This window comes from Strix aluco, chromosome 3 (assembly GCF_031877795.1).
Source record: "Strix aluco isolate bStrAlu1 chromosome 3, bStrAlu1.hap1, whole genome shotgun sequence".
Taxonomy (NCBI): Eukaryota; Metazoa; Chordata; class Aves; order Strigiformes; family Strigidae; genus Strix; species Strix aluco.
Window position 1 is genome coordinate 97,095,628 of NC_133933.1, and position 10,743 is coordinate 97,106,370.

The 10,743-nt window shown below is 46.2% G+C and overlaps 1 protein-coding gene across 4 annotated transcripts in view; it reads right to left on the reverse strand.

Annotated features, from left to right (window-relative positions):
• Positions 1–8,506, reverse strand: part of MYO6 (myosin VI) — a 116,441-nt gene extending 107,935 nt beyond the window's left edge. For all 4 annotated transcript variants that reach the window (XM_074819728.1, XM_074819727.1, XM_074819726.1 and 1 more), the window contains exon 1: positions 8,377–8,506. The gene's annotated coding sequence lies outside the window, so the exon portion shown is untranslated. The remainder of the gene's footprint in view (positions 1–8,376) is intronic.
• Between the last annotated feature and the right edge of the window lie 2,237 nt (positions 8,507–10,743).

The following is a 10,743-nucleotide window of genomic DNA, read 5'->3' on the forward strand; positions in this document are numbered from 1 at the left end:
GCAAGAACTTAAATTGAAAGAATTACCCATAAGAGTATATGGTCAATGTATTATTTATCATTGTATTATGCTTTGGTGTTGAATACACATAATTAAAATTTAGCATGTAACACAGAAATACCCATAGCATCAGATGCCATATCATTGAAAGACTGTATTTTCATTTACAATAGGAAAGACTGTTACAGCCCCAAGAAAAGCAGCTACTTAGTCCACTGCACTGCACAAACCATGTTCTGTGGGTGTTGACCTTTTGAGCAAGCCATGACTTGTACAGCATGATAACAGGGTAAGAAACTTCATGTCTATGATTCCTCTCCCTACGTTAGTAAGAAATAATCTTTTTCTTTGAAAGGATGTAAAACTTCAATATAAACCAAGATCTAAAATTTGTTTCAGATTATCAGAATATGATACAAAATGTATTTGAAAAAGTATCCTTCCCCTAACCAAAGCTTAGATCATTTATACAAGAACAAATTTTTAAAAAATATTAAGGTGTTACACTACTTTTTCAACAGCTCATATTGCATCTCCAAACACCCTAAGAAAAAATTATTTTAATATATGACTTTCATGCAGTGAACCAAACATTATCTCAAGGTCCATATAATCTGAGATTGAGTGTTTGAGCATGACTAATTTCAGATGCTTGAGAAGATGCAAGAGTACTGTAATGGGATGGTAATTAAAGACAAAGATCATCACACCACCTTTGAAACTTCTGTTTCTTCTGTACACTTGCAGTTAAATGCTTTGTTCCAAACAATTTCAATTCAAGACAACTATGACAGACAAGCCCATTTCTCTTCTGTTTCCCAAGAACTTTGAAATTTGAAGCAATGCTCTTAACCATGGCCACAAGATTGGTTACTGAAATCTATAAAAAACATTAAAGTCTCTGAGAAATGATCCCAGAAAAGAGCAAACAAGGACAGTAAAGTGATGATGCAACATGCACATATATTCCCACAAATCAGCACACAGCTAGCAAGTCAATTTTTCGAAAAAATATTAAGAGAAGAAAATGGGCCTGGCAGCATGTTCATTGAAAGGCAAGGCAACAAGTATGAGAGAAGGAGAAACAGCATCGTCCCTGTAGCATCCACATAGGTTACACTCCTTGCAATAGAGCAGAGAGATACAATACGCTGCAGAATGTCATTCATGTACCCAAGCACCTAACAAAAAGGCTTGCTGCATGAACACCACAAAGTCTTTAAAGAAGTCAGCAAACACTGCAAAAATAACTTATTAGGAGCCCATAAAATGAGACAAAGATTTATCTCATTAGTTTTCCTATTTTTGTAAACGATCCCAGGTAAGAAAAAAAACCACAAAAGAAATTCCTCCCCACCCCCAAAACCACCACATGTACTGCAATCAAGTGCTCTTATCTTTACAGAGTAATAAAAGTCCATGTTATCTTAGGACCCTCTGAAGTCTGTGATCTTTTAAAATCCTTTCCAGTCCTACTGCTATGACTCTGAAATTCCCTACGTACACTCTTTACGTTTGCATTTCTCTCTGCAAAAGGGCTGCTGGAGGCATTTGTGTACTTTTTGGTAGAAGCAGCAAAGGGTTACATAGGTTTAAGAGACTGCAAAAAATGGTGTAGTTTCCCGAGAGGGTGAGCTGAATGGGTAACAGCTTATCACCCTGGGAGGGGTAAACTCCTCATCTGCCTCCCCTCATTTCTGCTCCTCAGCTACGTGCTCCTGCTGCCCCGTTGCATAAACTCAGAAACGCATGACGTCTCTCTGCAGCAGGGAGATGGAGAAAAGAAAGGCTTTGTTGCTTTCTGCAGAGCCAGCAGTTTGCACCGAGGTGTGGAAAAGCCCAATGACCATCTGAGCTGCTGGGAAGGGAGCAGAGGGGAGGGCACAGCCGTGGGAAGATTTCCTCCTTTTGGGGGGCCGGCAGGCAATTACCTCAGCTCAACTAGCCACAAAATTGCAACCCTAGAGAATCATTAAAATTGAAGTTACTAAAAATATTTGTCACTTTCTTCACTCCTGAATGCTTTGATTCCTGTTCTGGAAACTCCGCTGTAGGTAAGCAGGGGCAACAGTACAGGAGGTTACCGCACACCATTAAACCTCGACCCAGCAGAGCAGCTACAGAGCATCACCCTCCCAAAACTCTCCAGTGCCCCCCCTGAAACAAGCCGATCGCCACGGTGGGCAGGTTCAGTGTGCCTGCACACAATGCTCACCCAGCTGAGAAAAAGTAAGACGCAGCAAAACAGCCAATCTTTGCCAGGGAGGATTTCGTGAAATATTGTTATTGCTATCACCTCCGCCATTATAGAGCGGGTGTGATGGGCTGCACTTAATACATCAGGAAAGAGTGAAGCACGGATGGGAACTCCAGAGGGGGTGTCCTCACCCCACCACAGGAACTGCCAGCCTCACAGGTCGTGCCAGAGGACTGGGGAAGGACACAGTGCCCTCCCATGGGCAGCTTCTTCTGAAACACGGTTATTACAGTATCACCTGTTTTAATTAGGTTGCTTTGGACCAAGGGTGCTAAGAACAAACCTGAGATGACCAAACCTTACTGAGTGTCATGGCAACAAAGAGTACAGCAAATGAGAGAGACGGAGTTCTAGACCATACAAATCACAAGCTGGACTTCTTGCTCAAAATATGAAACGTAACAATACTTACACAACTTCAGATCAGGCCTGAAGGATCCACTTATGTAATTCATAAAGTTGCTGCTACCAATATAGCTGGAGATCTTGCTGACATTGGACAAATTTTTGTGAACCACTGACTTTATTACATTCCCTGCTTCTCTTTTTTCCCTCCCCACGTTTCAAATCAGTCTGCCAAATCTTGTTAATTATAAAGAAAAAAAAAAATTTACAAAACTAAACAATTATCCACTACGTAAATAATATTCTTAATTTAATTGTCTGTTTAACTACCTTTGCAAAATAAATTCAGCAAGCTCATTCAAGGCATGTTGCTTAAAAAAAAAAATAAAGAAAAGTTTACTTTTATGTTAAAAAAGGCCTTTTGTTGAGCATTTACAAATCCAGGGTTCACTCAGACTTCCCGCTGAAGACTCTGGGAATTTTTCTATGGGTTTTTCTGAGAACAGACCAAACCCCGAAAGATGCACATACAGATGTGGCCACCTGAGCTCCAGTACCGCTTACGACACGTCCGTCCATTCGGCACTGCCAGGGCCAGATCCCAGTTTGGAGACTGGCCCCACTCTGCCTTTACACTCAGAGATTGGGTGAGCACAGCAGCACTGCGAGCTGTCCATGTGAAAAGCGAGGTTTAACTCCAGATGCCTCATCCATCTCTCGTTCCCCAGAGCAAGCAGAAACTACCCTTCATCCATCCATCCACTTGCAGAGTGAGCAGAAGCATTCAGCATGCAAGGAAAGACCCCTGGCTTGACAGAAATGCTTCAGGAGCCATGTAAACCCTGGGTATGACTGGCAGCGTAGCCACAGCAGCACAGGTACCAACCCATGCTAACCAAGGGTTTGCGCATGCTGTGCTACTGACAGTAGCTGCCATTCAGCTCGCAGGGCTCCAGCATGCCTACAGGAGCTGCAGCCAGCACCGTGACTGCAGGGTAAACACCACCTGGCTGCAACTCACTCCAAAAACACTGGGAAAAAGTCAGCGTGCTGCAGGGGCTCCCAAATGCTCTTCGTGAGGCCATGCTAAGCGGTCCACAGGTGGTAAAGGGCTCTGCCTTCGAGCTGCGGCGCACAGCACAGCAGCAGGGCTGAACTGAGCCAGCCCTCCCCGGCACCATCGCCTGCTGCTCCGTTTTTGCATGCTGTTCAACAAAAGAAAAAGCAAGAACTAGCTTTGGCTAAATCAATTTTTTAATTGGTATTCTAAGATAATCGCTTATTGAAAGACGGAAATAGCATGCTCTTTCCAGTAAAATACATACTATTAACTACATACGGTCATTACTTAGAGAAATCATTCTGCCAGAGATTAAAGAGCCCACGGATTGATCTGTCTTTCTCTTGCCGTCAAAACCATAGGAAAAACCATGAAGGCTGCTGATACTTCACTTTTAGCTTTGCAAAACTGGTATTTTGGCCAAAAAAAGTTTTATCCACAGACTTCAGCTCAGAAACTGTATTTTTTCTATATGTTCTTTATATTATTATGGTGTCTATCAATACTTCAGAAACATAAGTCTCAGTCACCTGTATTTACTACAAACATAATACACTCATTCCAAGAAACAGTAAAACAAAAACCTAAATAGATGGCATGTTATGTTAAAATATTAAGTAATTTTTATCTGCTCAAATGCACTTTAAAAAACAGATTTAAAATTAGGGTACCTAAAGAAACACACAGTACTTAACAAGTCTGATTTCTTTTTTTAAAATAAACTGACATTTCTTTAAAAGTGTTTCAGAACAGACGCTGCTGTAACATTTGGACACAGGTTATGAAGCCACATACAGTATATACTACATTAGACGATGAATACCTCAGGTTTTATCCCTCTGATTTTCCTAGTTTAAATCACGGCATGATCCTACACCTACATGTCCTACGGGATTACAGGCTACACTCCTAAACCACAACGTTTTTTTGTTAAATGCAATAGTTTGCCTCAACACTAACTATTTTAAAACCAAATGCATTAAGCTGTAACATCAGATGACCAGCAATAATTGAAAGATTCTAGGTCTTTGTCACAGAAACTGCATTTCTTTTGAGCGTTAAAATTACTTCTTCCACATAAACTCAGGCCAGAATACAGACAGCATCTGAAGAAATCATCAAGTTCAACCCCCTGCATGAGAACAAGTAAAACAGTCGTAAGGAAAGTCTTTAATATATCCTTAACACAAGTCATATCTGACTTCAAAAAACCTTTGCAAAAAGGAGATTGTACAACCTCAGCTTGTTCCAGTTTTCCCCAAAGCGAACAGAGTTTAAGAACTACAGCAAATCTTTGGTACGAACTAGTTTTTTCAGTACAGAAGGACACATACCACTTCTCATTAATTTTAAGACTGTAGCATCTTCTCGTCCCCTCATCTCATCCTCTTTCTGCTAGAACTGAGCTTGTCTAGCCTCTGTAGAACACACTTTACAAAGACGTGTGGTCTCTGTAGAAGATGTTTGCAAACCCTTCCTAAGCCTTGACCATTTCTGCCAGATTGAGACATTTGCATTTATCTTTCTTAAAGGGCTGTGGCCAAAACTGAACACATTATTCTGTTAACTTAAGCTTCACTAATATGAAAAGCTAAATGATAAACTTCAACAGTACTGCATCCCACCGCTTATCGCGATCCCCCATAACTCTCAGATCTGCTTCCATGGCGCTGCTGCCAAGCTGACTTCACCTATCTGCATTATGGGATCTCCTTCCTGAAAATAGTATCTGAATACAGCTACTGAATAGATCACAAATCTCTTGTTCTCCAAAACAGAGCTTCAAAAATAAGGCCTGAAACCCCTACTCGGTCTCCTTCAGACTCTGTGCTAATTCTGTTGATCAAAGACATTAACGACAACTCCAAATATGAAGGTGCCAGAACTGCCCCCAGCACCACTTGAGCTGACTTCCCAGTTTGATGGCGACTCACAATCTCTACATGAGAAAAATCACCCACAGTTACTATCTCCGGACCTGGTCCCTTTGACTCTGCTGTTCTCAAACACTTCAGATGAATAAATAATTTTCCTAAGAGCTGCTCTACTCGGTCAGATGGCAGGTCTGTCGTCTCTAGTATGCTGCCTGCAGTAGTCAATGCCTGAAATTAATATAAAAATTTGGTAAATACTTGAGAGTACTTTCCCAGCATATTCTCCCAGGCTTCACGTGCAGCCCAGTGACTCCCTGAGCTACAGGAGGTACTCTGTACAAGTCAGCCTTAGTGGATTTTTCTTCTATTAATTTGTCCAGCTGCTTTTCAAGTCCCTGTAAACTTTCAATATCCACATGCTTCAGAAAGGATTTCCAAAGCTTAACTAACTATACATTGGGTCAAAATCAGAGCACATCCCTTTTGTTTGTTTTGAATCTGCCAGCTTAACTCACACTTCTGCATTTTGTACTGAAAGTGGCAATAAAAAGTTAGTCCCTACTCAACTTTGCGACCTCACTCATGAGACCATCAAAATTTCTAAAACCTCAAAGCTTTCCTCAGACGAGCATTATCAAATACCAAAAGAATATGAAGGTTAGATTGGGTCACAAAGCCTTCTCCACCCCTGCGGACCAGGCACAAGGAAGTACTTGCTTATGAGAACATTATGGTTAATGGGTCAAAATACTGACCCAGTATCAAAACAAAGGCGCATGGTGATCCCGGATCCTGCAGGATACAGTACTTAGTGCAGATTATACATGAATGCCAAATCGGGCTAGAAATATGGGGGTGGGGAAATTAATTCAATTTACTTACAATTTCTGCAAGCTATTACTGACACAGTTTTAATTCAGAAAGCTATTAAGCCTCGCAGCAAACTTCACTGCCTTTATGTTCACACTGCTGGCTTTATAGTTTCACAGTCAAAGGCATAACAAAGTCAAAGGCATCACTAAATAGTTTATTAACTTATACACATTAAAACCACATCCACTAAAAATACAATCAAGCTAAATCCTAATTTCTACGTTAGCAAAAACATTATCACAAAAGTTCCTAACTTGTGCTCTGACAGTTTTGATATTTACTCTCCCACCTCAACAATTTTATAAACTGTATGCTTCATAGTTAACTTGTACATTAGCAGAGTTTTATGACATTTAAACAAATACTGAAGGAACATACTTGCTTATTCTTTTAAATTTGCACAAGGATAATTTTAATCATTAAATCATTTCTATTGTTATTAGGCTTTTTTCCCCAGCATTCCCCTCCGTCTTGAAAAGAAGAACTGCAGATGACATTTGACTCACAAGTTCACCTCTACCCTGTTAATTTGTCACGTTTGCAACAGAAGGAAGACTCAGACCCATGGCCAACCTTTGTACTCCTATGGCTGCGAACCCAGTTCACAGGCCGCTCCGCAGCCCAGCGATGCCAACTGAACTGTAAGAAATTAGATCGCCTCAAATGCCTTTTCCTTCCGAGAGCAAGTCACGACGTACTACTTCTCTCTTTGTAAAAAAGGGCTGACAATCAGCAGTATTTGGAGTAAATATCAGGTAACAATCATCCTTTTATACAACCTGTAACCTATTAATTTAGCCATCTCAATCTTACAAGCCTCTGGTGGCACCAGGATTTACGAGTTAGGAATCTGAGGGCCAAGTATCAGACTAGCATCAACAATAAATATGCTGCATTGCAAGTCATATTCAAGTGACGGCCCATTAAGGGCATGAACCTTCTTAAGTTTTCCTGTTCAGTAATAAATGGAAGTTAACAGGAATTGCGTATCACTTTTTGCTAGTACATCATGCTTATACATGCTGCTTTCCAAAAATGCAGCCTGCAAAAGCACTTCAACAAGAACTACTGCAGGAGAAGATGTTTTTCAATTGTACTACCGGTCATACTGTGTTTGGCTCGTCAGGACTGTAAAAGTTTCTTTTCCGTGACAAGGACAATCCTACCAGCACTGAAATGTTTCTGAAACAAGGAGACGAGCTCGGCTGTAACTCAGCAGGGATGGCGTTTTACAGAGGATGATACTAAAAAGCCAAAACAAAACAAAAACAGGAGAGAAATTCCTGTGACAGTTCATTTAAGGAAGTAAAGAAAAATCACTTTAGACTGTCAGCGTATCTCCTGGGGCAGGTCTGGGTGCCGCGCACCCGCCCCGCGGAGGGCTGAGGGGAGCGCACACACACGCACACGCACATACACGCATACACACACGCACACACACCAGCGGGTCGCCCCCCCCCCGCGCAGCTGCCGGCCCTCCCCAGGCCCGCACGCCCCGGTTCGCATCCTGCGCCGCGATGTCGGCGGTAACGTGTTTCCGTCGTTACCGAGGCGGGTAAGGTGCGAGCTGCCGGGCGCCACAGCCAGCGCCCCCGCCGCCCCGTCCCGTCCCGTCCTCTCCCGCAGCGCTCGCCTCCAGCCCCGAGCAGACCCTAAAGCAGCCCCCGCCGCTGCAGCCCGCGGTCGCTCCCAGCGGGACGCCTGCCCCGCCAAGCCCCGCTCCCCGCGACGAAGCCTTTGGCGAACGCCCCGCCGGGGAACCGGTCGCACCTGCTGACGGGCCGCGCCGAGCCACGCCGCCCCGGGGCCGGGCGGGAGGCGCCGGCGGGGGCAGGCGAGGGGGCAGCGCGCCGCGGCCCGGCCAGGGCCGGCGCCCCGCCGCCGGGCGGGAGGAGGACGCGGAGGGGCGGCGGAGGAGGTCGAGGGCGGCCGAGGGCCTGCTGCGCCGCCCGGCGCCGCGTCCTTACCTGCCGCTGCTCGTGCTGCCGCCGCCGCGCTCCGGTGCCCCGCTGCCAGCCCTGCCGCCGCCGGCTGCTGCGCTGCTCTGCGCCGCCCCCCGCCGCCCGACACGGCCCGGCACGGCCGCCCGGGACGTCAGCGCCACAGGGGCAGGCCGGGGGCGGGGGCTGCGGCGGCAGAGGAGGAGGAGGAGGAGGAGGCGGCAGCAGCAGCTGGGAAGCCCGGCCGGGGCCCGCCGGCCTTCGCTCCGCACCGGCGTTGCCTGGCAGGGAGCCTCGGCCTGCCGCCTGCCCCGGGACTGCCCCAGCCGGTGCGGGCAGGGCCGGGCAGGGCCAGGCGCCGCCCGGGCAGCCCGACCCCGCGGCCTGCACCCTCCCGCACCAGAGAGGTTGTTCAGGGGGTTGGTTTGGGGACGCGCCTTGCTCGGGGCTGGCCCCTGGTTGTTCTGGGAGAGGTCGGAGTTTCTTGGAGTTTTTTTATCAGTGGAGTTACGGGTCAGGTTTTAGGTTATCTTTGTCTTAATTAACAAAGGTACAGAGTAGGTGGCAGCTCTCCAGCTGTGGCGGCAAACCTCAGAAGTCAGAGATTGTTTAACCGCCGTTCCCTCCCCCGAGCTCCCCCTGGCCCAGGCCCTGTGGCGCCCCTGCCCTCGCAGGCCCGTCCCCGGGGACCTGCCGTGGCAGATTTTACCGGGGTGGGGGCGGCGATGGTCGTGCCGCTGCTCGGTGGCGGCCCAGAGTCCGCCGGCCCCAGCCCTGCGAGGCAGCACGGTGCCGCCCTGCCTTCCCGCCCTCCCGCCGGCCTCCGCGGCGGCTCTGCGGGATGTGCCTGGCACCTGCCTACACCCCGCATTCGTCCCCGCGGCCGGCGCGCCGGTGTGGCCCGGGGAGCGGCCCGACCGGACGGCATTGCATCATGCTGGGCCGCGGCCTCACACCACCGAGGGCACCCACAACCGCCCCTCCCTGACCAGCCGTGCTGGAGCTTTGCGTTGCCTCCCGGTCCCTTGGCTTTACAAGCATTCATTCCTAGCATCACCAGCTGGTTTGTCAGCTTTCTTGTAAACACTTTGCTTCTCTTCACGCAATACCTCAAAAGTGGCACAATGACACTGACTGTATGCACAAAGCCTCTTTGCACTCCACCTGATGGCTGTAAAACTCTTGTGCTTTTTGCTGACAGAGGGAAACGAAACTGTTCATACTTCAAAATCTCTTGAGTTTTCCTTAATCTTCAGCCCTAACTACCTTTCCTTAGGCAGCATGTGTTTCACTGCATCCTTTTTGAGTGTTCGGACAACACCACAGACATTCAGCCGCTAGCTAATAAATAATTTAAACAAAATGTTTTCTTCCAGCCATATCAACCCCTGTAGATACAATAGTCATGTCAACTTGGCGTCTTTTAGATGATAAAGAGAAAACCCGGGGGGTTCTCTAGGGAAAGGGTACTGTCAAGGATCAGTGTGGATGTACACATGAAAAGGAAAATGGGAGTACACAAAGCACCTGAGTAATCCTGCATCCCAAGCAGAGCACGGGTGGAGTTAAATCCTGTATCCAGATTAACATTCCTACAACTCCTGAAATGTGCTATGAGCTTGTTTTGGTTTTCAAAACATTCCACATGTGTGCAAAGCAGCAAGGTGAATGTGACAGTTGCATCTTTGCTTGATGTAATTTAGGAATGTTTAACAATCTGGACAAATTCTAGAGAATGGGAGTTAGCCTTTGGCATTGCCTTTCAGGGTAGTACTTTGTATGTTCAGCCTTACTTGTATGTGTAAAAGACAGATAAGGATAATTATTATCTGGGAAAGAAAGAATGACTGGACAACTAAATGAAAATGTAAATTTGCTGACTGGATAAAACCCCCTCTGTTAGCAAAACAGGATACAAAGTCAGGAAACAGTCAACAAAATATTTTCAGTATAAACAAGATGGTTGATTCCACGGTGCGGTGGAAGCCGAGCAGTGCTGAGCACTATCTCACCATCTGATGTGCCGCTCCCTCATCAGGAGGAGCATGTCTTTACTCTCGCCCCTCTTTTCTCCCTGGGAAATCTAAAAATAACCTCAGACACAGCAGCGCCTGTTCTGTAAATCTTCTGGGAAAATACAGGAAAACTCACACACAAGTAAAATTTGAGTTGCAAGAACTTCAACCTAAGCAAAGGGGGGAAAAAAGATGGAAAGGGAAAACAAGGCAAAACATATTTTACTGTACCCCTTGCCTGTATATAAGGAGGCAGGCAAGAAGCATTTCCAGATTCATTCCTAGGGAAGTTGGACCTACCTCTGAAATTTCAGTCTAATGGAGACTTTTCAAAACACCAGGAACAGTGTGGCTAGATTGGAGATGCCAACCAGCCTTT